This window comes from Bos indicus, chromosome 18 (genome assembly GCF_029378745.1).
Source record: "Bos indicus isolate NIAB-ARS_2022 breed Sahiwal x Tharparkar chromosome 18, NIAB-ARS_B.indTharparkar_mat_pri_1.0, whole genome shotgun sequence".
In the NCBI taxonomy this organism is placed as follows: Eukaryota; Metazoa; Chordata; class Mammalia; order Artiodactyla; family Bovidae; genus Bos; species Bos indicus.
The window spans coordinates 11,591,715-11,614,422 of NC_091777.1; the positions used below are offsets into that span (position 1 = coordinate 11,591,715).

General features: G+C 51.6%; 1 protein-coding gene across 1 annotated transcript in view; it reads left to right on the forward strand.

Moving 5' to 3' along the window:
* Window positions 1-8,439: 8,439 nt before the first annotated feature.
* CRISPLD2 (cysteine rich secretory protein LCCL domain containing 2) overlaps window positions 8,440-22,708 on the forward strand; it is a 66,626-nt gene continuing 52,357 nt past the window's right edge. Inside the window, exon 1 of the mRNA XM_019979361.2 lies at window positions 8,440-8,587. The gene's annotated coding sequence lies outside the window, so the exon portion shown is untranslated. The remainder of the gene's footprint in view (window positions 8,588-22,708) is intronic.

Below are 22,708 nucleotides of genomic sequence, written 5' to 3' on the forward strand. Positions count from 1 at the left end.
ACTCTAATAGACAACGAGCTTGGGTACCTAGTTCTCTCCTGTGAGCTCAGGGCTCACCCAGCACCCAGGCACCCAGAGTGGAAGGGAGCTGTGGGGGGCTGTGGCCCACCATCCTCTTTGGTGCCAGGAGTTTCCCAAAAACCTCCATCCCAGCTCTCCTGGCCCCAGGCTGTCTCCCCAAGGATGCCCCAGGATCTGTCCCAAATGCGAGTCTTGCCTTTTGGGGGCTCCTCATTCTCTCCCCCTAGGTTGAAGTCTGCACTGCTCAGAAGGCTGACTCAGATCCCCACCCCACAGCCTCGCCTCTCCACCATGGTCCCTTGTCTCCTGTTCATCCTTCCAGACCTGTCTGTCTTGGCCATCTCTCTGCCCATCTCTCTTGCCCATCTGTCTGCTTCCTTGGGGCAGCTGTTCCTCCCCTGCTCGGATCACTGACTCTGGCTGCCCTGGCCACTGGGTGAACACCACGTACCAGGTCCTGTCCCTTGGTCACAGGGTTGCGGTGATGTCTGGGTGTCCTGGTTTGCATTCCCCCTAAACAGACTCCAAAACAGGATGTGAGTGCAAGTAGTTTATTGAGGAGATGATCCCAGGAAATACCAGGAGGAGGGAGAGGAGGGAAAGGGCCAACAGAGGGTGGGCATCACACCAGCTACCATCTCAGCACCTGGAGTGTAGCCCCGGGGGTCTCTGGGAGCCAGTGTCATCCCCCTGAGGGGTGCAGGAGCTGGGTGTTTACACTCTAGTTCTTATTAAGTTATTGGTGTGATTCCATGTGATATTGTGCCATGCCCAGGGCAAAGGAGTGTCTATGCCAGCAGCTGACAGGACAGGGCATGGCAGCATCTGCCAAGGTGGACATGTGGCCTGAGCCCAGCTAATCATGTCCTTCCCTGGGATTTTGCTTCTCAATTTGAAGCCAGGCGGGAAATGTGACCTGTTGAATCATAGCTACCACTGGCCACCTACTCTGCCTCATGGACTGACCAGAGGTGCCAGGCAGAGCCCAGAGAGGAGGGGGAGGTCAGGGGAGCGGAGGGGAGGGGTGGTGACCGTCTCCTCTGAGGTCCTGGTCCCAGGTGTATCTGAACCGGTCTCTTCCTGGGCCTTACACTCATAGGAGCTGACACATCACCTATTTTTCTTCCTCAGTCTGTCCTAATTACCTTTCCATAACCTGCAGCTGGCCCTGCATCACGTCTGTTTGTGAAGCCTCCGTTCACTCCTCCGTCCAGACACCCGCCCCCTCTGGGCTCCTTGGAAGCCTCTAGATCCCTGTTACTGCCCTCAGCACAGAGGACGCATTGACCATCCACCCGGGGTCCCTCCGTCAAACGGCTTGTCTCATGTCTGCTTTATTCATCTCTTTTTTTTTTTTTCCAGAATGCCTGGTCCAAAGAAAGTCCTCAGTAAATGTCATCAAATAGAATGAAAAATGAACTCCGGCATTCATTTATTTTTAAAAATCTATTTACATTTTCTGCTTGTATTACTTCTTGTGGGGTAACTCAAGGTGGATAAATTTGCTCTTCACTGTTGGCTAAAGAATTCCTTTCATTTGCTCAAAACTGCCTCTCTCAAACTTTAAGGGGGTGCCCATCGTATTCTGGGACTTGGTGTTCACTTTTCCGACGTGAGTCATCGTTTTTATGTAGTTAAATAATGCCACAGCTCAGCCTTTGGCTTCCCAATTTCTTCTTGTAAAAAGCCCTCCTCTCTTTATATGGCTAGACTTTCTCGACTCTTTCCTGGTCTTCTCCTATACTGGCCCACATGTTGGCACGCAGTAGGTGCTCAACTAATAGTGGCTAGAAGCATGAATGCACAGATATCCTCAGCAAACAGATTCCTGGGCTCGCCTTCCTAAACTTCAGGTCCTTGTCGTAGTTAGGGTTTCCAGAAGCAGATGCTGAGCTGAAGATTTGAGGGCAGGCAGCTTATTTGAGATGTAGAAGGAATACAGGAGCTTCCCAGGTGGCTCAATTGGTAAAGGATCCGCCTGCCAGTGCAGGAAAACCTGGGTTCGATCCCTGGGTCAGGAAGATCCCCTGGAGGAGCAAATGGCTAACCCACTCCATTATCTTGCCTGAAAATCCCACGGACAGAGGAGCCTGGAGTCCTGCAGTCCGTGGGATCTCAAGGAGTCAGACATGACTGAATGCGTGCACTCGCAAGGAATACAAGAAGGAGATAAGTCTAGTGATGCAGGAAGGGCAGGAATGTAATGTATATAGCATTAAGCTGATGACTACTGTGTGACCAGCTAGAGAATCTGGGAAACATCCACCTCTGAGTCATCCCAGCCAAGAGCACAGGGTCTGGGGTATTTACACCCCCAGCCCTGTTAGCCACGGTTGGCCAATGTCTCAGGGGCATTAAATCCCAGGCACTTCGGGGCCTTGACTGTGGAGTGACATCTCCTCCCAACAGGGCCAGTCAGATTCTCTCTCTAGGAAGTTGGAACTGGGAGACAACTGGGTACACCCTGAGCTGGTCCCTGGAACAAGGGAGATGTGAGCTCCCATGCTGGTGGGATGGCCATGTCCACAGGCGATGAGCAAGGCCAGGCTGCAGAGGGAGAAGGAAGGGACCCCTACTGTGAGAGGTGAGAAAGTACACACAGAAAGTACTGCAGCACACTTGACGTGCTTCCAGGACTAATTCTCGTTCTTTGAGGGTCTTGGCTGTCCTTGAATTCTACAGTAACCCAGTATCCTGCCAAGAAACCCCCTTCTGTGCTTAAGCTACCTCAAGTGGGTTTCTGTTACATGCCGCTTCAATTGATCAAGATCTTCCCCTAGATTTACATCCCCCACCAAGAGTCACCTGCCAATATAAGATGTGGAAATCACCCTTGGGCCTTCCTCTTCAACAAGTCAAGCAAACCCATCCCACCGAGATCCCAGAGGACCACACAGTTGGCACTTGTCAACACAGAGGGGTCACCATCTTTCCCACTTTTTTGGTTCTTCTTTCTAAGCTAATACCCATCACAAAATGGTACCCCCTTGTCTCCTTGACTCAACTTGTTAGAGGTCTTTGATGCTGAATTGAGGCTCAGTGGCTTTGTGCAGCTGCTAAATGGGTGTGGCAGGAACAAACGAGAAGCTGGAACTCCCCGACCCTGGCGCTTGGTGTCCAGCTCAAGGAGACTCCAGTGAAAATAGCTGGTAAGAAGACATTGGTGTGAGTTCTAGACCCATCAGTTCTATGGCAGCTACCTCGAGAGACAGGAAGGAGAGACTTTGATCTTTGCTGTGGATGATTAAACTTTCATGGCCATCTGAAGACCCCTCTATTCTGCAGACGTGTGTGGTCCTCGCATTAGCCCACCTTGGTTCTGAGAGAGCAAGCAGACAAGATGATGGAACCTCTCCAGGCCCAAGCGTTCTTTTTCCAACCTGGGCTTCATTATGACCAGACGGCCTTTTCCTTGGTCTCAAAGTCTCCATGACTTAACTGCTGCCTGGGTGGCACATAGGCTCCTTTGCTGGGATTCCCATGGATGTATGTAGCCAGTCCCTTCCCAAGAGGACCTTTGGGTGCCTCTCAGTTCTTTCCCATCCAGGACCTCCCAGGAGTCCACATTGCCCATGACACACCGTTTTATTCAAATTGAAATGCAGTTTTTTGGAAACCAAAGTCTAAGATTGCACAATGATGGAAAAGTCGATGGAAATCAAACCTCTCCCTTTGTACTCTGTTGGCCCTAATAACAGTAATATTAACTAATACTTGCTAAGCGCCAGACCCTGTCTGACTAGTTTCCTTATATTAACCATTTAATGCTCATGGCAGCCATGGGAGAGAAAGATGCTGTTATGATCACCTCATTTTACACACGGGAAGCTGAACAAAGGCCAGGCCTGGAGGTGGAGGAGCCAGGATTTGAACTCAGCCCTGCTGGTTCCGGAAAGCTACAGACCTGGGCTCAAACTGACCCTTGGGTTAGCCAGCCTGGGAGGCGATTGCAGCTCAGAGAGGTCAGGTGACTTGAACAAAGACACAGAGCTGGTGGAACCGGGATTCAAAGTCGTTCATGTAGACCCTCCTTCCCCTAAGAAGGATCGGTTATCTTTCACTGAATGTCTGCTTGATGCCAGGCACTGTTTATGTGTTTTCACATATTGTGTCTGTTCTTCTAATTAATTGATTTGGCCATACCGCATGGCTTTCGGGATCTTGGTTCCCCAACCAGGGATCAAACTGGGGCCTAATGTAGTGAGAGCACAGAGTCTTAATCCCTGGACCACCAGGGAGTTCCCTGTTGTATCTGTTTTAAAACTTGGGGAGGATTTAAAACAAGCCTGCAGATTGTCTGATCTGTACCTGTTGAAAAGTGTGGTCTGTGCCCTCTCTCCTGTGCTTTGACCAAGGGTGTGGGAGCAGTGATGTTCTTCCACCGCCAGGCCATCAAAGGTCCTGCATCTTTTGCCTGGTTCTCTTGGGAGGCTTGCTCTGGGGGAAGTAAAAAGTCTGACTGCCTGGAAAGGCCGCATGGAGCTCCTACCACGAGAATGACAGCTTGGGTATCCGGCCAGGGGGGACCTTCCAATGTCTGCAGCCTAGCCAGCATCTGACTGCAGGCACTCGATGAGGCAAGGAAGAACCATCCAGCAGAGCCCATCCCACATTCCTGACCTGTAAAACCGTGAACAGAGTGATGTTTCTTTCTTTTTTCTTTAGGTTAAACTTTTTTGTTTAAACTTCTGTATTGGAGCATAGCTGATTAACAAACGATGCTGTGATAGTTTCAGGTGAACAGTGAAGGGACTCAGGCATCACGTCCAGGTATACATTTTCCTCCAAGCTCCCCTCCCATTCAGACTGCCACATAATATTAGCAGAGTTCCGTGTGCTGTATTAGGTCTTTGTTGGTTATCCATTTTAAATATAGCAGTGTGTACATGTCAGCCATAAACTCCCTAAGTATCCCTTCTCTCTGTCCTTCCCCCTGGCAATCATAAGCTTGTTCTCTTAAGTCTGTGAGTCTGTTTTTGTTTTGTAAGTAAGTTCATTTGTATCAAGGAAAATGGTTGTTTTAAGCCACTACCTTTTGGGATGGTTTGTTACAGAGCACCAGTGACCCTAACATCCCGTTTGAGAAATATTAACCCCATTGAGATGTTAAAGAGAAATGAGGTTGCTGAGAAATGTCTAGTGGGTTCACACTGTGGCACATCCAGCTCCCTGTTCCCCTCAGGCCACTTGGTTTAGGGGCCAAGGTCTCAGACGTGAGTGCTTGCTGGAAGTCAGCAGGCAGCTCTGGACAGACAAGAAGCAGCTGCACAAATGCAGAGGAGCCCACAGAGGGAGAGGAAAGGAGAAGCAGGGAGTGGAGGAGGTGGGGTGTTGGCAGTTCCTTGGTGCAGGGGGCGGGGCAGCGGCAGCCAGTCTGGATAGGAGTTGGCACGTCGGCTTGGGGGTGACATTATAGAGAGGTGCCCTCAGGTTGCAGCTCTGCCAGTGGCGCCCCTGGAACACCTGAACTGGGGATGGTGTCCCCAGAGCCATCCAGAAGTAGCGAGGAGCCCACAGGGCGGCTGCCAAAGGAGGGGAGGCCCAACTCAGCCAAACTGGAGATGTTTCGTTGTTGACCACCCCCATCCGCACCCCCCCTGCATGCTGGGCCCGTTAGAAATCAGTCTGAGTTGCTTCTCTTCCCCTCTGCGGGGGCAGGAGCCGCTTCGTCCCACCCCCCCCGAGCCCCAGGGTTAATGGTGCACGAGGCGGCAGCAGATGAGTGGTGCGAGCCTGAGTTGGAATCCCAGTTCCTTGTAGGTGGGAGCGTGCCTGCGAGCAGGGAACCAGCGAGGGAAGGGGAGAAGTGAGGCCTTCAGAAAGCCGCCCTGTGTTCCCGAGGCTCAGATGCAGTGTCGCCGTTCAACCAAAGTTTAATTGAAATTGTAAATGTAAAATAAAATTTCTCCTCTAGTGAAAAAACAAACGAACAAATCCCAGTACCTCCACTGGGGAGCTGTTCAACCTTGGGAAAGCTACTTACATTCTCTGTACTCAGTTTCTTGATGGTGGTAGCACCAGCTTCGGAGGGCTGTTGGGAACAGGGGGGTTTGCCAGGATGACAGGTATGAGGCTGGGTACCTGAGAGGCATCTGTCAGGAATACAGCTCACTCCTCCCCTTGGATCTGCCCTTTGTCACACCGAGGACGCTGGTTATGAAGCAGTCTGTTTTGCTTACCACTAAATGCCCAGTGCTTGGGACAGAGCTTGACACATAGTGGGAGCTTAATAAGTATTGAATGAATAAGTGTTGAGCTGAGAACGATGCTTCAAAAACTGAGAAGAGGAAGAAAAGTAAAAGATGAAAATAAAATGAGTTAAAAAGATAACTTTTTTTTTAAAAATTGCATTTGAGCTGCACCTAAATCTTCAAGAGTTTCCAGTTTTCTGAATCCTAGTCACACATGCCTGGCCAGTCACTGAGGTTCTTCCCTTATATTTACCCCATCCTCCCTGACCACCCCCCTCCCCCGACCAGCCAAGTGCTCTGAACCATTGACACTCCAGACTCAGATTCCAGGCCCAGAGGGGCATGTCTGTGCCTGCTCACTGCTGTACAGCGCAGGGGCCAGTGCAGTGACTGGATGGGGCTGTTGGGGAAAAGCTGATACTGAGTGATTCGGTGTCTTCAGTCAGGAATAAGCAGCGTGGTGAGGACAGGCTCCCTTGGGCACCAGCACTGCCCGCATACAGTTCAGTTCAGTTAGTTCAGTCGCTCAGTCATGTCCGACTCTTTGCGACCCCATGAATTGCAGCATGCCAGGCCTCCCTGTCCATCACCAACTCATGAGTTCACCCAAATTCATGTCCATCAAGTCGGTGATGCCATCCAGCCATCTCATCCTCTGTCGTCCCCTTCTCCTCCTGCCCCAGTCCCTCCCAGCATCAGGGTCTTTTCCAATGAGTCAACTCTTCACATGAGGTGGCCAAAGTATTGGAGTTTCAGCTTCAGCATCATTCCTTCCAAAGAACACCCAGGACTGATCTCCTTTAGAATGGACTGGTTGGATCTCCTTGCAGTCCAAGGGACTCGCAAGAGTCTTCTCCAACACCACAGTTCAAAAGCATCAATTCTTCAGCACTCAGCTTTCTTCACAGTCCAACTCTCACATCCATACATGACTACTGGAAAAACCATGACCTTGACTAGACGGACCTTTGTTGGCAAAGTAATGTCTCTGCTTTTGAATATGCTATCTAGGTTGGTCATAACTTTCCTTCCAAGGAGGAAGCGTCTTTTAATTTCATGGCTGCAATCACCATCTGCAGTGATTTTGGAGCCCCCAAAAATAAAGTCTGACACTGTTTCCATCTATTTCCCATGAAGTGATGGGACCGGATGCCATGATCTAATTTTTCTGAATGTTGAGCTTTAAGCCAACTTTTTCACTCTCCTCTTTCACTTTCATCAAGAGGCTTTTTAGTTCCTCTTCACTTTCTGCCATAAGGGTGGTGTCATCTGCATATCTGAGGTTATTGATCTTTCTCCCAGCAGTCTTGATTCCAGCTTGTGCTTCTTCCAGCCCGCATACAGTAGGTCCACATTAAGAGTGGGGAGCACTGGGGAGTCCTTTAGCTCCTGTGGCCTTGCTTTCTTCCTTTGCTGAGCAGGGCCTTGGCTACATCTCTCAAAGGTGATTTCTTCTGGCTCTAAATTCACTGAATTGTTTACCTGCACTGCCAGCTAGGGACTTGGGGCACTCTCTTCTCCAAGCCTCAGTTGCCTGATCTGTGAAATGGGATCATTTCCATCTCAATGGATTCCTGTGAACCTACACTGAAATAATGACGATTAAGGATTAGCCTGGGCCTCAGCTTTACTGCGTTCATCTAGTAACATCTTCCTGTCTTCATTTGCACATTGGGAATGTGTGTGTCTATGTGTATATGTGTGTCTGGATGGCAAGAGTGAAGTTTTCTATCCAGATGTAGAGGATGGGGATAAATTTAGCAAGTGTATTCTACACCCTAGTTGATAGGGCCCACACCAGTCCCAAGGAGGTAGCTTCTCTTTTCCCATTTTCCAGTTACCAGTTGAGGCGCACAGAAGTGGAATTTGGTAAATTTGCAAACCCCTGGTGGAAAGTGCTTGGCACCGCGCTGGGTGCACCGTTAATTTCTCAATGGAAACGCTAGTTTTATGGTCATGATGAGGAAACTGAGCGCGTCCTCCTTTTCTCAAGTTTTTAGCACGCGGGTGGTCCCGCCCTCCCTGCGACGCCCCGGACCCGAGGCGCCAGCGCCTCCCGGAGGCCGCCAGGCTCCTAAGTGGGGCGAGGCCAGGAGGGGCGGGGCCGGTGGGGGTGGGGTGGGGCGGAGCCGAAGGCGTGCAGGGGCGGGGCCACGGCGGCGCGAGCCTATTAGGGCCGCCGGGGGCGTGGCTCCTGGGTCCGGGCGGCCTACAAGAGGCAGCGCGTACGGTCCTCTGACCCACTGCATCCTTCGGCGGCCGGAGAGTTCCTCATCCTGCGATCTGCCGGCTGTGTCTGCTGTGCTTGCGCTGCTGTCGCTGCCACTCCGCGCAGGAGACGCCGGCAAGGAGGTGGTTGAGCCCTGCGGAGGGAGGTGAGTGTGCCTTAGATTCCTCTCTCTGCACCGTGCTCTCCACCCCCTCAATCTCCTAGGAGCTGGAATAACCAGAGCAGATGCCATTTCTTAGGGTTTACTGTGCGCAAGCAAGTTAGCTGTGCATGCCTCCTGCATTTGAGACCCATACTCGGCGGCATCCCCTTCTGCAGATGGAGAAACTGAGTCTCAGGGAGAGCAAGTTGTCTGAGACCTCACATACTAGAAGCTAGGGAGCCTGGGACTCAAAGCAGGTCTGACCGCAGAATCGTGCTCCCTGAGGCTGTGTGTACTCTTGCCTTCCCTGTGCAATTCGCCAGTATCTATTGCATCCCTGTGTACACTGTGGGCGTCAGTAAGTGGAGAGCGTGTGGCAGGAGTTTGAATGTGTTCTGCCCACGTGTGGAGGCTGCGGTGATCCTAGCGGCGTGTGTATTCTGCTGGGTCGTTTACAGAGCCACGCCCCTTTACGGTAGTGTTTGCGACAAACCTTCCAGGTAGTCTTCCTCTTCTATTTCAGAGGAAGGCATTGAAGGGTCAGGGAGGTGAAGTGTCCGGGCAGAGCGGAGGCTGGGACCCAGTTCCGTCTGCCTCCAAAGCCCCATAAGGCTGTGGATGTGTCCGGGCGTGGCGCATGTCCAGTTTCTACAGGTTTGGGAAGAGTTCCCGGGTTTCTTCAGCTAGAGTAGATATCTGTATAAACTTCTGATGGGGGGAACCGCTGGCAGCTGAGGGCTCAGCTCTGGGGTCTGGGAGATCTGCGACCCCCAGTGGAAGAGCCAGGGCCAGCCCCCTGGGCAGTGGAGACCCAGAGCCTCCCTGGAAAGGGCTGGGCTGGTGGACAAGCCAGCTGGCTAATGCCAGCTCATCGAAGTCCAGTTTGAATTGGGTGTCTGTTAGCTGGAAGGTGAGTTACTGCTCTGGTCAAGGGAAGCAGCTGGGAGTTGACAGATGCTTAGCTCACCTTCCAGCCAAGAGTGGGCTTGTGAGTTTCCACTTTGAGCCTTTGGGCTCCTTACCCTGGCAGATTAGGGTGAGCCTGCCTTCCCCAGAAGGGTCAGGGCATCTAGGGTCTAGAACCTGATAGATGAGAGGCCAGGATGTGAAGGACAGGATGAAAGGCGTGCCCCCTTCTCCAAACAGATCCAGAGGGGAACTCTTGGGCCTATTTGTTTTGTGCACTTGATGGCTGTGTGTGATGCTGTCACCTCAGGTCTATCTGTCTGCACTTAGCCTTCACACTTAAGGGCTGAGTCCTGCCTCCTTTAAGACACTTCTCTGTCCAATTGCTAACTCCACCTCTGAACCTGACTTTCAAACCTGAGGGATCATTTTGTTTGAGAGGGGCTCCAGGTAAAACACAGTTAGCAGAGTTGGGGCCAGCCCGTCCCTGACGATGCAGTCAGGGAAGAGAATGAAGAAAGTGGTCTTGATTTTTACAGTCTCTTAAAAAATCGGAGTAGGAATAGTAATGATCGCGTTTGTAGTCCTATCAGCAGCTGACATTCATCTGGCACTTACTGTGGGCCAGACATGCCTGGGGTTTTACATGGATGACCATTGACTTATTTGTGAGCTGGACTGTCCTCCTTTTTACAAGGAGGAAATTGAGGCTCCGAGTGATGAAGGCATGTACCCAACATGACATGGGCAGGGTCGGGGACAGCTGCCATCCTAGCTGGGTTCTCCCTCAGATCCTTGGAAAAGATGCTGGTCCGATGACGGGCCACATGACTGTCAGCTCAGAGCTTGCTTCTGGGCAAGGCTTCTGCCGTGTGGGGTCTGAATTCCCCGGCCCTGGTTAGGGGTGGGGCTGGAGAGGAGACACTGACACGGGGGCTTGGGATCCACTCTGCCAACAGGTACCTGCATCAGTAAGCAGGGGCCCTGCTGGGGAACCCAGAGCAATGCCAGCTGCTCCCACAGCCCTGCCTCTGGACTGCCAAGGAGAGCTGGCTGGATAGGGAGGGGCTGGAGCCTCAGGAGTGGAGCATGGGCCTCTGAAGAACCCCACACTTCATACTTCCCTCAGCGACCCCACATTGGATACCTGGGTTTTTCTGTAGGTTGCATTTGAAAACCAGCTTTTAAAGGCAGGACCTCTGAATGCTGACCTCTTTGGCCTCATGGGAGCTGGAACATTTCTTTTCTCTGTCACCAGAGTAATTTACTATGTATGGGAGGTGCCTCTGTGTCTGCTTACTCCCGACCTAGGAAGACTCCCCCCCCCCTTTTTTTTGCAGACTCACTGGTTTTTGATCAGTCCCAGATGTGCAAACCCAGCATCACTCAAAAGGGCTGATGGCTTGTCAAGAAAGGAAAACGGAACATAGGCATCATTTCATCTTCAGTTCACTGAGCTGACTACGATAGGGATCTGGAGCCCCTCACAAAGTCCCAAGGGGAGCACACTCTGTTCTGGAACAGGGAGGGACAGGCTGCTCTTGTTTTTTTTTTTTTTTTTTCCTTTCCCTTGGAAAAAAATGATTTTAGTATTGTAAAATACTAATAGCATGAGATTTATCATTTTAAAGTACATAGTTTGGTGGCATCTAGTACATTAGCTGTGTTGTGAAACTATCAACGCTGTCTAATTCCAGGACATTTTCACCACTCTGAAAGGAAACCTTACAACCAGTATTAACAGTCACTCCACATTCTGTCCTCCTCAGCCCCTGGCAACTGCTCATCTGCTTTGTCTCTCTGGATTTGCTTAATTCTGGACGTTTTGTGTAAAAGAAACCATCCGGTATGTGGCTTTCTGTGTCTGGCATCTCTCACTGAGCATGACATGGTCAAGGTTCATGCATGTTGGAGCCTGCGTCAGTGCTGCGCCCTTTTTCGCCGTCAAATACTCTTCCACGGTATGGGCAGGACAGACCACCCTTAGTTGATCCTCTCATCCACTGCTGGAAGTTTGGGCCATTTCCCCCTTTCGGCTGTTGCGCATAATGCTGCTGTTGACATCTGTGTACACTTTTTTTTGTACACCCATTTTCAGTTGTTTTGGTTCTTCCCCTGTGAGTAGAATAGGTGGGTCCCCTGGTAACCTTATTTTTACCTTGTTAAGGATCATGTGTCCCTTTTTCTAGAGTTTCATCTTGAAGAGGCATCAACTGAGATCATCTCCTTCCAGAAGGAATCAAGGCCCTCTGCCATGAGCATAGAGAATGGGGCGCCTGGGTGTTTTGGGGGAAGTGTTCACAGTATCTCCCCACCCCTCACCCTGGAGAGCAACTGGCAGAGATTCTTGTCAGAGATGTTGTCCTGGGGAACATCTTGTACCCCAGGCTGTGCATTTGTGGGTACTTGGTGATAGACAACCCCCCCCACCCAAGATTGTGGGGACAGACAGTTTCTTGTGGCCAGCCCCAGGGAAATTTATCTTCTCTGATTGCCCCAAGTGCTGCGTCAGCTTAGGAAAAAACCACAAATTCAGGGGAAAAAAGAAAAGTCCTAATGAGGATTATGCAACTTTTGGACCATCATTTTAAAAAAATATTATAAATTATGAAATCCCACATTTTCAGTCCAAGTTTCTGGATCATTTCCCACTGTGAGTGCAGAATGGTAAAATCCTGGAAGGAAAAGAATCCAGCTTCCATTTTGTTTGTAGTCAAGTGGTCCGAGAATGGACCCCTCCCTGACGTTCTTTTGGATTGAAAACTTCTGGATCTCTCTAGAACTAGGGACTGGCATCCAGCTGGCAACTGCTGTGGCTGATTTGATAAGATCCTAGAAGTTCTTTTACTGGTGGCTCAGTGGTAAAAGGAGACGCAGGAGACTTGGGTTCGATCCCTGTATTGAAAAGATCTCCTGGAAGAGAGAATGGCAACCCACTCCAGTATTCTTGCCTGGAGAATCCCATGGACAGAGGAGCCTGGTGGACTACAGTCCACGGGGTCGCAAGGAGTCAGACAGGACTAAAATGACTTAGCATGCACACACAGAAGTCGTTTTAGAGCAAAGAGGCGGTGTTCCTGGCAAGGAAGGTGACGGTGGGTGGGTGGGACGTTGAGGGGTGTGCTGGGAGAGGGACCATGTTTGTGCAGAGGCCTGGAGGAGGGCTCCCCTGGTACCCTGAGAGTGACAGGAAGCTCAGCTGTCTGGGGTCTAGGGGTCTGGAGGTCAGGCTCAGGGTGGAGGAGCCTGCCCTGTGATGGGGTCAGCTGTGCTGAATTTGGATCTCCTGCTCTGAGCTGTGGGGCACAGAGGAGTCACGGTGTGGCCTTCGTCCCTGAGAGTAGGTCACGGTGGGATGATTGGTGTCCCCCGCAGTGTGTGAAGCCCATCCCGGCCCATCCCCAAGGTGACTGAGCCTGTGTGCTGACCCAGCAGCAACCCACCCTTTACAAGACTGACCTCCCTTTACAACAAAGACAGAGCACCTTCTACAATGAGGCCTCTGGTCCTAGCTCTGCTCCATGTTCACCCAGGTTCATCTCACTCCTGCTTTCCGGTCACAGCAGGAGGGATCAGGTTCTCTGCACATGCTGATCATAGAAGGCCCCTCCTCCCCACTTTTTTTTTTTTTTAATTTTTGGCTGCCCTGCACAGCATTTGGGCTTAGTTCTCAACCAGGGATCAATCTGTGCTCCCTGCCTTGGAAGTTCAGAGTCTCAACCATTGGACCACCAGGAAGTTCTGAAGGTTCCCTTTTTAACATAAATTTCTTTGAACTCCCAAAGTGAACCAACAAATAAAAATAAGAAATATGAACTAGAACAGGGAGATGGTAGGAAGGTGGGCAAAGCTTGGGGTAGCGGGTGTGCCAAGGGCTAGAGTTTGCGAAACACCGGACTAAGGTGCAGCATGGGGAGATTTGAGAGGCTGGTGCCACCTAGAGCAGCAGTTCTCAAAGTGAGGTCCCAGGGCCAGCAGCAGCACCCAGGGGAGCTGTCAGGATGCCGATTCTCAGCTCCACTGCAGACCTCCAAAAGCTCGGGGGGTGGGGCCAGCAATCTGTGCTTTAGCTCGACTTCCAGCAGTTTCTGGTGCAGGCTCCAGGGTGGGACCCACTGCCCGGGAAAGCCTGGAAGACTTTCCCTGGGCAGGGGCCCAGAATGGGGTGGGCGGGGCGGCTGATTGGGGCGGACGGTTCCGTTTACAGGACCTGGTATGAGCACAGAGAAGTCACGTGGCACGGATGGAGCCAGTGGCTTGGGAGCTATAATGACCTCTTCTGTCAAGTCGAGGCCCCTGAGAGCAAGTTGCTGGCGTGTTCCTAGGCCTTTCTTCCGGGATGACGCTAGGTTTGCCAGCACCCATTGCTCTAGGGCTTGAGCAAATGTCCTGAGGGTTCCAGCCTTTTCCTTCAGCTGTGTTTAGAGCCTGTGTGCCCAGGACCTTGTGAAGTCCATCTGTTGGTGACCCCTAAGCGGCCCCTCTGAAAGAAAGGGCTGTTTCCTCTCCAGCATTCAAAATACATCTGTGTGTCTGTACATGTCTGCTGCATCTCTCCATCCCGCCCCCAGCTGGCTCCCAACACAGCCAGTCTGTTCTCATGGGGGGAAGCACTGGCTGCTTTAAAAACACTGTTTATTCCCGGGAACCGTCAAGGCCGGGCTTCCCAGGGACTGAGATATTTTCAGCTTTGGCATCGCTGGACAAAGTGCCCTCTCAGACCAAGATGAACCGGGCCCTGTCTGGCAGAGTCGCTGTCTGGCCCAGTTGGGAGGCCCCGGCCGCACAGAGCCTGCTCTGGGCTCCAGCACCTTCAGGTTCACTTCGAAGGGCTGTCGGAGTCCAGGCCCCGGACTTGTCTCAGCGCTGATACTCAGGGAAGAGCCCAGACGGTAATCTCTTGCACAGTGCTCTTCTCCTGCTTCTGTGGAGGCATTCTTCCAACAGAAGCCAGAGCCTCTTTAACTCTTCTCTTAAACTTTTTATTAAAGTTGAACATGCTAGAGAAGGAAGCACACGCATTCATGCACAGGGGGATGGCGTTTTCTCCAAGTGCGCACGTGCAGGCTCGGGCCCCAGCGTGACAGAGCCTGACTCCCCCCAGGCCCCTCCCACAGCCCCACCCCCGAGGGGAACCATTTCTGTGCTTCTGTTGGAGTAGGTTGGTTTTGGCTGGTTTTGAAGTTTACATCAAGGGCAGCATGGATGTTTCATCACTGGAGTCTGGCCTCTTCAGCTCAGCATTAGGTCTGTGAGCCCCATCTGCGGAGCTGCATCTGCCGGGTTCTCAGAGCATAAATCAGACCCTGTCACCATTGGCTTCATCTGCTCTGCACCTGAAGTGTGCGCCCGTGTGCGCACGCACACACACACACACACACACACACACCCCACCCCCCACTCCGCTTTGCATTTAGAGTAAAATCAACACTCTTTGTCAAGGCCCTCGGGGCCCCAGGCTGCCTGGCCCTGTTTACCTCTGTGACCCCATTTCTCCCTGGTCACACTGCTCTGACCCTTCTTGTCCAGGCCAAAGACAGTGACCATCTCAGAGCGTTCGTCCTTGCAGTTCCTGCTGCCTGGAGTTCACCCCAGCCAGAGTGGTCACTGCCCCTACCTCTGTCCACCCTCACCGTCCGGTGTCCCAAGCTGTCTTCCTTCAGCCTCGGTATGGTCTCCTCTGCTTGCTGCGATGCCCGCCCCACCACTGCGCCCCACTCCTGGGGACAGAGTCTTGCTCACTGCATACCCCAGGGACTCCCTGGCCACCTGAGGGCTTGCCCTGGGGATTTCTCCCGAGAGGCCACGTGCAAATTCCATAGCCTGGTGCTATATAGAAGGCTTGAGTTCGGTTCAGGGCTGTGACTCCCCCTTGCAGGCACCGCCTGACACCAGTGCACCCTGCACTTCAGGTGGGAGGATAGTCCCGGTGCTGCCAGCACTGGAGCCTGGAGCGGAGGTGTCTGGGGTGGCTGGTTTCACCCTCAAGGAGCGGGAAAGAAACACTAATTGAACACCAGTGAGTCTCGGGACTCTGCCGCTGGGCTCCTTACAACCACTATTTCCATAATCGGCAAATTCTCCCCCAGCCCTGGGAGAAACTCAGTACTTTGCTTTGCTGGGGAGGAACTGGAGACTCCGAGGGACTGAGGGACCTTCTGGGCAGCCCCAGGTCTACGTCACAGAGTCAGGATTCAAACCAGGTTTGACCCACTGTCCACACTTTTCTTTGATGTCTCCTGAGAGTCCTCGATTTCTTGTTTTTGGGAGCTGGAGGTTTCCTGCCACTTATCTAAAGCTTTCTGGGAGCATTGTTTCCAAGGAAACATCCACATGTCTGCGAGAAGGGAGAAAAGGGCCCCAGGCGTCATGTACTAGGTATTTGAAGAGTATATTAATTTATTATCCAGTCACTTTAAAGTGGCTTCTCATATATTATCTTGGCTTGCATTGAACAAACCTGTTTTTGTTTTTTTTTTTCCTGCACGGAGTAGATTAAGCATAAGTGCGCTTTTTGTTCAGAATTGTGTATGTTCTCTGCATAGTATTTTAAAAACTGAACGGGTTTTATATATTATATTCAGTTAAACATACCGAGTTGTTGCCCTGTGTATCCCATAAGGACATACCTTTTGCTGAGGGGACAGGAGGAAAGAAGGTGCCCGTGGGGGTGGCCTTTTTTGTTAAGCCTAATGTCCGTCTTTGTGGGGTTGGGGGCAGAGCAGTTGACAAAGGAAGGGACAGTCCTCCATGGTCTTTCCCTAATTCTGTCGAGAAGGGTTTAAGGAAAACTGGCTCCCGTGGAGGAGGGAGATCCCCGCCCTCGGCGTGTCTGGTACTTACCCAGCCGCTCTTCCCAGCCCTGGGATCTGCCCGAGACAGGCTGGGGTGTCCCGCCCCCCTTCTCCCAGCCACCACTTCATTCCTGGAATTTCTGGGTGGTTTGTGGGTCTGACTCTGCTCTGCCTTTGGCCTCGCTCACATTCTGAGTTCTCCTTTATGCTCCTGAGGAAGCTTGGAGCCCTGATGCCCCTGCCTTTGGGGCAAGCTGTGGGGCTCTTGCTGACATGGGGGTGCAAGTCAGAACTGCCCTGATATTTTGGAGGGCAAGGCAGGCAGGGAGTCAGAGCGTGGCAGGCTCCTTGCCGTCGTCTGCAGGCATTCTGCACAACTGTGAGCAAGTTGCTCGTCTGTGCTGAGCCTTAGTTTCCTCATCTGTAAAATAGGAATCACAGTCATAGTGACCCCAGCAGTCTGCAGAGAGGGTAATAAAAGACAAGATTCTGGGAGTAGAGGACCCAAAACAGGTCAGCCACGTTGTCCTCACTCATCACGTGTTGGCTGGGTGATTGGGGAGAACTGTTTGTTGAGCAGTTAATATGCCCCGAAGTTTCGGGTTGAGTAAGACCCATTCGGCCAGTGCCGTGCTGGAGCTGGCTCATACCGGCTTATGGGAGCTGATGGTTAAGTTTCCGGAAAAGCTGTGGGCCAGTTCAATCCCACCATCATTTTTTTTTTTAATTGAAATATAGTTGATTCCCAGTGTCGTGTAAGTCTCAGGTGTACAATACAGCGATTCAGTTATACACGTGTGTGTGTGTGCATGTGCGTGCCCAATTACTCAGTCATGTCCTACTCTTTACAATCCCTTGGACTGTAGCCCGCCAGGCTCCTCTGTCCATGGGATTCTCCAGGCAAGAATCCTGGAGTGGGTTGCCATGCCCTTCTCCAGGAGATCTTTCCCCCCTAGGGACCTGTCTCCTGGGTCTGTGGCATTGGCAGGTGGATTCTTTACCACTGTGCCACCTACGAAGCCCTCCATATACATATTTTCGGATTTTTGCTCTTATAGTTTATTACAAAATAATGGGTATAGTTCCCTGTACACACAACCACCATTATATGTTATATAAACTTACAATGAAATAAGTCTTACTTAAAATAAAAGTAGTAACTAGTCCAAACTTATCGCATCCTAATCTTTTACCCTGCTTCACTGTTCTCTCTGTTCTTGGGGTGGTTGCTGTCTACTCCATGTGTATGGTGGAAAAGTTGCATCACAGTGTGTTATCGTGGGACTCTTTCCAGAAACTCCACACTCAGTGACCCTACATCAATGGCTTGAAATTGCCGTGGTGGGGATATTTACACCAAGGGAATGGGTAGACACTGCAGATTAGGGTGAATGTTTCAAGGTTTTTCAAATGTCCGTTATTAAACATTTGCCAGTCTAGCACTGGTTCCAGCCCCTCGAGAAGCGCCAAGTCTAGCTGGCAAGGCAGCTGGTGTGAGCAGACTTGAGGCAGGCTTCTGGCTCCTTGACACCCAGGGCTCAGCTGAGCCCTGGAAAGAGACCCAGCCTCAGGGCAGCAACGGCCACCGAGCCGGATAACTGTCATTGTGAATCCGGTTCCTGGCCAGCTGATCATATTCGTGCTGCAGACCCTGTCTGTGACATCTCGAGTCATCACTTCCCCAGAAAACTGAGAGAAAGTGGCTAAGGCCCCAGGCATGTAGGGAACTGAAGCATATTTCAGATTTAAGGGAGGCCTTTTTTTTTTTTTTTATCATCCCCACCAGCATTAGACATCTAATAGGAGTTTTAAAAATTAGATTTGTCTCCAAGAAGAGACTTTGAAATAAGAGAGAATAGCCTTTTTCATTTCATTCACCATTATTAATCCCAGTCTTCCTCAAATCTCTCCAAACAATGGATCTGTGGAGCATTTAGCATCATTATTATTGTCATAGCCAATATGATTAGCCATTAACCACGCAATGAACCCTGTAATGTTGTGACCCTGTGATTCCTTGTCCCACGGCTCATCCCTTGATCCCAGCCTGGCTCCTCCCCTCACAGGCAGATCAGTCTCTGTTCCACAGAGAGACTCAGTGGAGGAGTCAAAGGGTCACCACTTTCCGGAAATCTCCGGGAGCTGAATCACGCCTGCAGACCTGTCGATCTTGTTCACCGACGAAGACGCCAACAATGTTCTATAAACATTGACGAAGTGAATGTACAGATCTCCTCGTTCAGACGAGGTCAGACTTTGGCGATTCAGTGGTGAACAAGGCGGACAGGTCTGGGGCCATGATTAAGCTGCGACCCCAAAGTTGAGTCCTAATCCACGGGCAGGAATTCATCCGCCGGGCCCCAGCGGGGGCAGGGCAGGTTGGGGTCACAGGCTGAGCCACGGGAACAGCGTGTGCAGGAGCAGAGAGCTTGGCACGGCCTCAGGGCTGCCGCTGGTGGGTCCCATGAAGATTCATCTTTCTGGCAGACTTTCCTAAACACAGGCGAAAGCAGCCTGGTCAGAGTGACGCCTCCAGGTTCATCCACATTCTCTTTCTTCATTTCGCTCCTGAGAGTTGAGTTGAGTGGCAGGAGACCCTGAGGTGGATTGGGGGCATGTGAGGCTGTGGGTGCCCTTGACGTCCACAGACTCTTAGGCGGGGCGGAGGGTGATGGCAGAGCTTTGTGGCAGCAGCCAAGTGTACAAAGCCCTCCATGCTTCCAAGAAGTGGGATCTCAAGTCTTGGTTCCACATCAGTCCAGCCCCGGACATCACTCATACCATGGAAGATCACCCGGGCTCAGTTTTGTTTTCCAGAAAACGGAGTGGAAAACAGCCAGAGTCCAAATGTATCCTGGCAATGCTGCAGGAATCCGACCCCAGATTGAGTGGCTGTCGACCAGGGGGTTTGAAAGCTATGTTGGTGTCTCCCCGCCCCTGCCCCCCATCCCTGGTGCCCTTATCTTGTTTGTGGTCTCTCAAGCTGGGAGTTTCAACTGCTGCCAAGGAGACCTCTCCAAGACTGCATTTTTGTCAACTGTGTGGCATTCACTCGGGTGTTTGATGCTGTTGGTTGCAGGCCAGGGACAGGGAGTGGAGAGGGCTTCTCTGGAAACGAGGCCTGCATTTGGCCACCCTGGGAGAAGCTGGGGGCAAAAGAGCCAATGAGTGTTGGCCTCCATCTCCAGGCCCCAAGGGAGCTCAGATAACCCACTTGCCTGAAGTGTGAGCCCCTTGGGATATCAGGAGGGCTGGAGGGTTGCAGAAAGAGTCAGAGCAGGCGTCATATTTGAGTCACAGGCAGATGGAGGCTGGGTGGGTGCTAGGCTCGGTGACGGGGCACGTCGTGGTGCAGTGTCACCATGACGTAAATGTTTCACTCCCCTGGGGATGACACGTGGGTGCCTTCTTCTCGACAGAGTCACTGGCTGACCTGGAGTGGGGTGGGGCCTGTCTCCGCTGAGCCCAGCCATCTGCCCAGGAAGCAGAGAAGGGCAGGGAGGGTCACAGTGTGAGCTGGGTTGTTTGCGGGGGTCCTGCCCCTGTGTGGGTGGTGATGGGAAATCCCCAGGGAAGCTCACCCCGGGGAAGGCGTGGTAGCACTGCGGAGGGGGCTCAGAGGCCAGACAGAGCTGCGTTCCAGCCCCAGGTTTTCTGCTTGCAGTTGTGTGACCTTGGGTGGGTTCCCAAAGACCCAGGGGCCTTAGTCTCCTCATCTGTCAGATGGGAGCAGTAGAACACAAACCCCTGGATCATCAGGAGGGCGGAGTGAGAAATGCAGCCACGGGCATGCGGTGGGTCTCCCTCCCGGTAAGCCCCCACCGGCCTCCCTGGTAGGAGCCCGTACTTGTCATTGGAAAGCCCCAGGTGGCAGTGTGTGGGTCTCTGTTGGAAAACTTAAAATGTATTTTATTGAAGTATAGTTGGTTTACAATGTTGTGTTTATTTCTGTTGTACAGCAAAGTGACTCAGTTATGCATATGCTGCTGCTGCTGCTGCGTCGCTTCAGTTGTATCTGACTCTGTGCGACCCCGTAGATGGCAGCCCACCAGGCTCCGCCATCCCTGGGATTCTCCAGGCAAGAACACTGGAGTGGGTTGCCATTTCTTTCTCCAATGCATGAAAGTGAAAAGTGAAAGTGAAGTCGCTCAGTCGTGTCCAACTCTTAACGACCCCATGGTCTGCAGCCTACCAGGCTCCTCCATCCATGGGATTCTCCAGGCAAGAGTACTGGAGTGGGGTGCCATTGTATATATTCTTTTTCATATTCTTTTCCATTCTGGGTTTATCACAGGATATTGACTCCCTGTGCTCTGCAGGAGGACCTTGTTGTTGATCCATTCTGTAGATAGTTTGTTTCTGCTAACCCCAGCCTCCTGCTCCTTTCCTCCCCCACACCGATCCCCCTTGGCAACCACAAGTCTGCTGTTATGTCTGTGAGTCAGTTTCTTTTAAATTATAGATGGAAAGGGGGCTGAAGTGCTTTGTGCATAAGTTCTGATCGAGCTGTTTGGGCAGCAGAAGTTGAATAGTCTGCCCAGACCAGGGGGCTGGCGGGGCCTGGCGAAGTCGCCTCGGCCGATGGCCTTGTGCTGAGACACAGCACCAATCGCCTCTGCCCAGGTTCCAGCCGCAATCTCAGTCTTGGCTGCCCGATTTGCCTCCCTGTTCCCCCCTTACCCCCTTCCATACAGCCACCAGCGGGATGTTTAGAACCTAATTTTCATTTATTATCTGATGCTTGTATTAATATTAGTCTGCTAGGGCTGCCAGGACCAAACACCCGAAACTGAGCAGTTCAAACAATAGAAATTCATTCTTTCACCCTCATGGAGGCTGGAAGTCCAAGATCAAGGTGCTGGCAGGGCTGGTGTCTTTTAGGCATTGCTCCTCGGCGTGTAGACAGCGGTCCCCTCCCTGTATCTCACACGCTCATCCCTCTGTGCATGCCTGTATCCTAATCCCTCCTTCTTACAAGGACACCAGCCATACTGGAGCAGGGCCCACTTGTATGATCTCATTTTAACTTAATCACCTCTTCTAAGACCCTGTATGCAAACCCAGCCATGGTCTGAGGAGCTGGGGTTGGGACTCCAACGACGGAATTTGCAGAAGGCATAGCTCAGTCCACGATTCTGTGTTTCCCTCTGTATGCCAGCCCTGTGCCATGGTCTGGAATAAAGTTGTGGGACACCAGGCCTGTTACTGCTACAGTTCTGCTTGAATCTTCTGTGTTCTCCTTGGCCCACACTTAGAAGCCATCAGGATCCAAGCATTGCCCCGTCCCCAGCATGGCCCCCCAGCCCCCCAGCCCGCCCCTCCCCATCCCCGCCCCAAGCTGCAGACACGCCAGGCCACTTTCAGACCCAGCAGTCCTACCCGACATGATGCCGACCCAAGACAAGTCGGCATGTCTGTGCCAGCGACCGTCTCGAGGTGGAGGAACCACTTGGAGAAATGCCTCTTTTCACTTGTGTTTCTCCCCAGGGGAAGGTTTGACTAAACCCCGTGGTTCTCCCAACTTTGAAGCTCCACCCGAGGCTTCATCAGCTCTCTCCTGTACCTTGGAGAGAAGGCCCCATCTGTGGGCCATGGACCGTGTGAGGCCGTTGAATGTTCAGAGTGAAGGCAGCTCACCAAGTCTTCTGGAATAAGGTCGCCCTTGTTGAGGAGAACATGCCAGGAGGGTGCACTTGGAACCAGCGGTGGTTTCATTGTCCTTTCATGCTTTAGCATTTTGCTTTCTTCTATTCATTAATATTTTTTAAAAATTTGAAGTAGACAAGTCCAAAGGATAGATGGCACTCACCAGTGAGGTTCGGCCCCCAAGGACGCCCTGCTCTGGCTACCGCATCACAGCTAACTCACCTGGTCCACCTTGCATGAACAGAGCTTACGCTTTGCCACACGTGCTTGAGATTTTAAAGCAGAAACAATATATTAAAGATAAAGATGAATCCCCTCATATTCTCATTCCCGGTTCAATTTCCCTCCTAGAGTCAACCACCACCATGAACTGGTTTCACTGTACAAACACGTGCACGCACACCATATGATATATGTACAAACACATGTAATACATGTCTGTGTAATATACACATACATACATATGCATGTGCACCTATGATATCCACAAACTTGTCTAAAATATAGTTTATATGCCTTAAAATGTACATAAATGGTACCGTTAGCATAACATTCTACGACTTTCTTAGCCCAACATTGGATTAGAGCTTTGTTGCTGCTCACAATCCCAGAGCTCCAGGTCTTTCTTTTACCTGCTTTATAATATTCCGCCCACACTGACCCACAGTTATTTTACCCCTCCCCCTACCGAGAGTTATTTGAATTGCACCCATTGGTGATTTAAACCAAACCCAGGTTTTGGTCCAGTCGAGTTACATAAACAATTCCTGTTTCATAC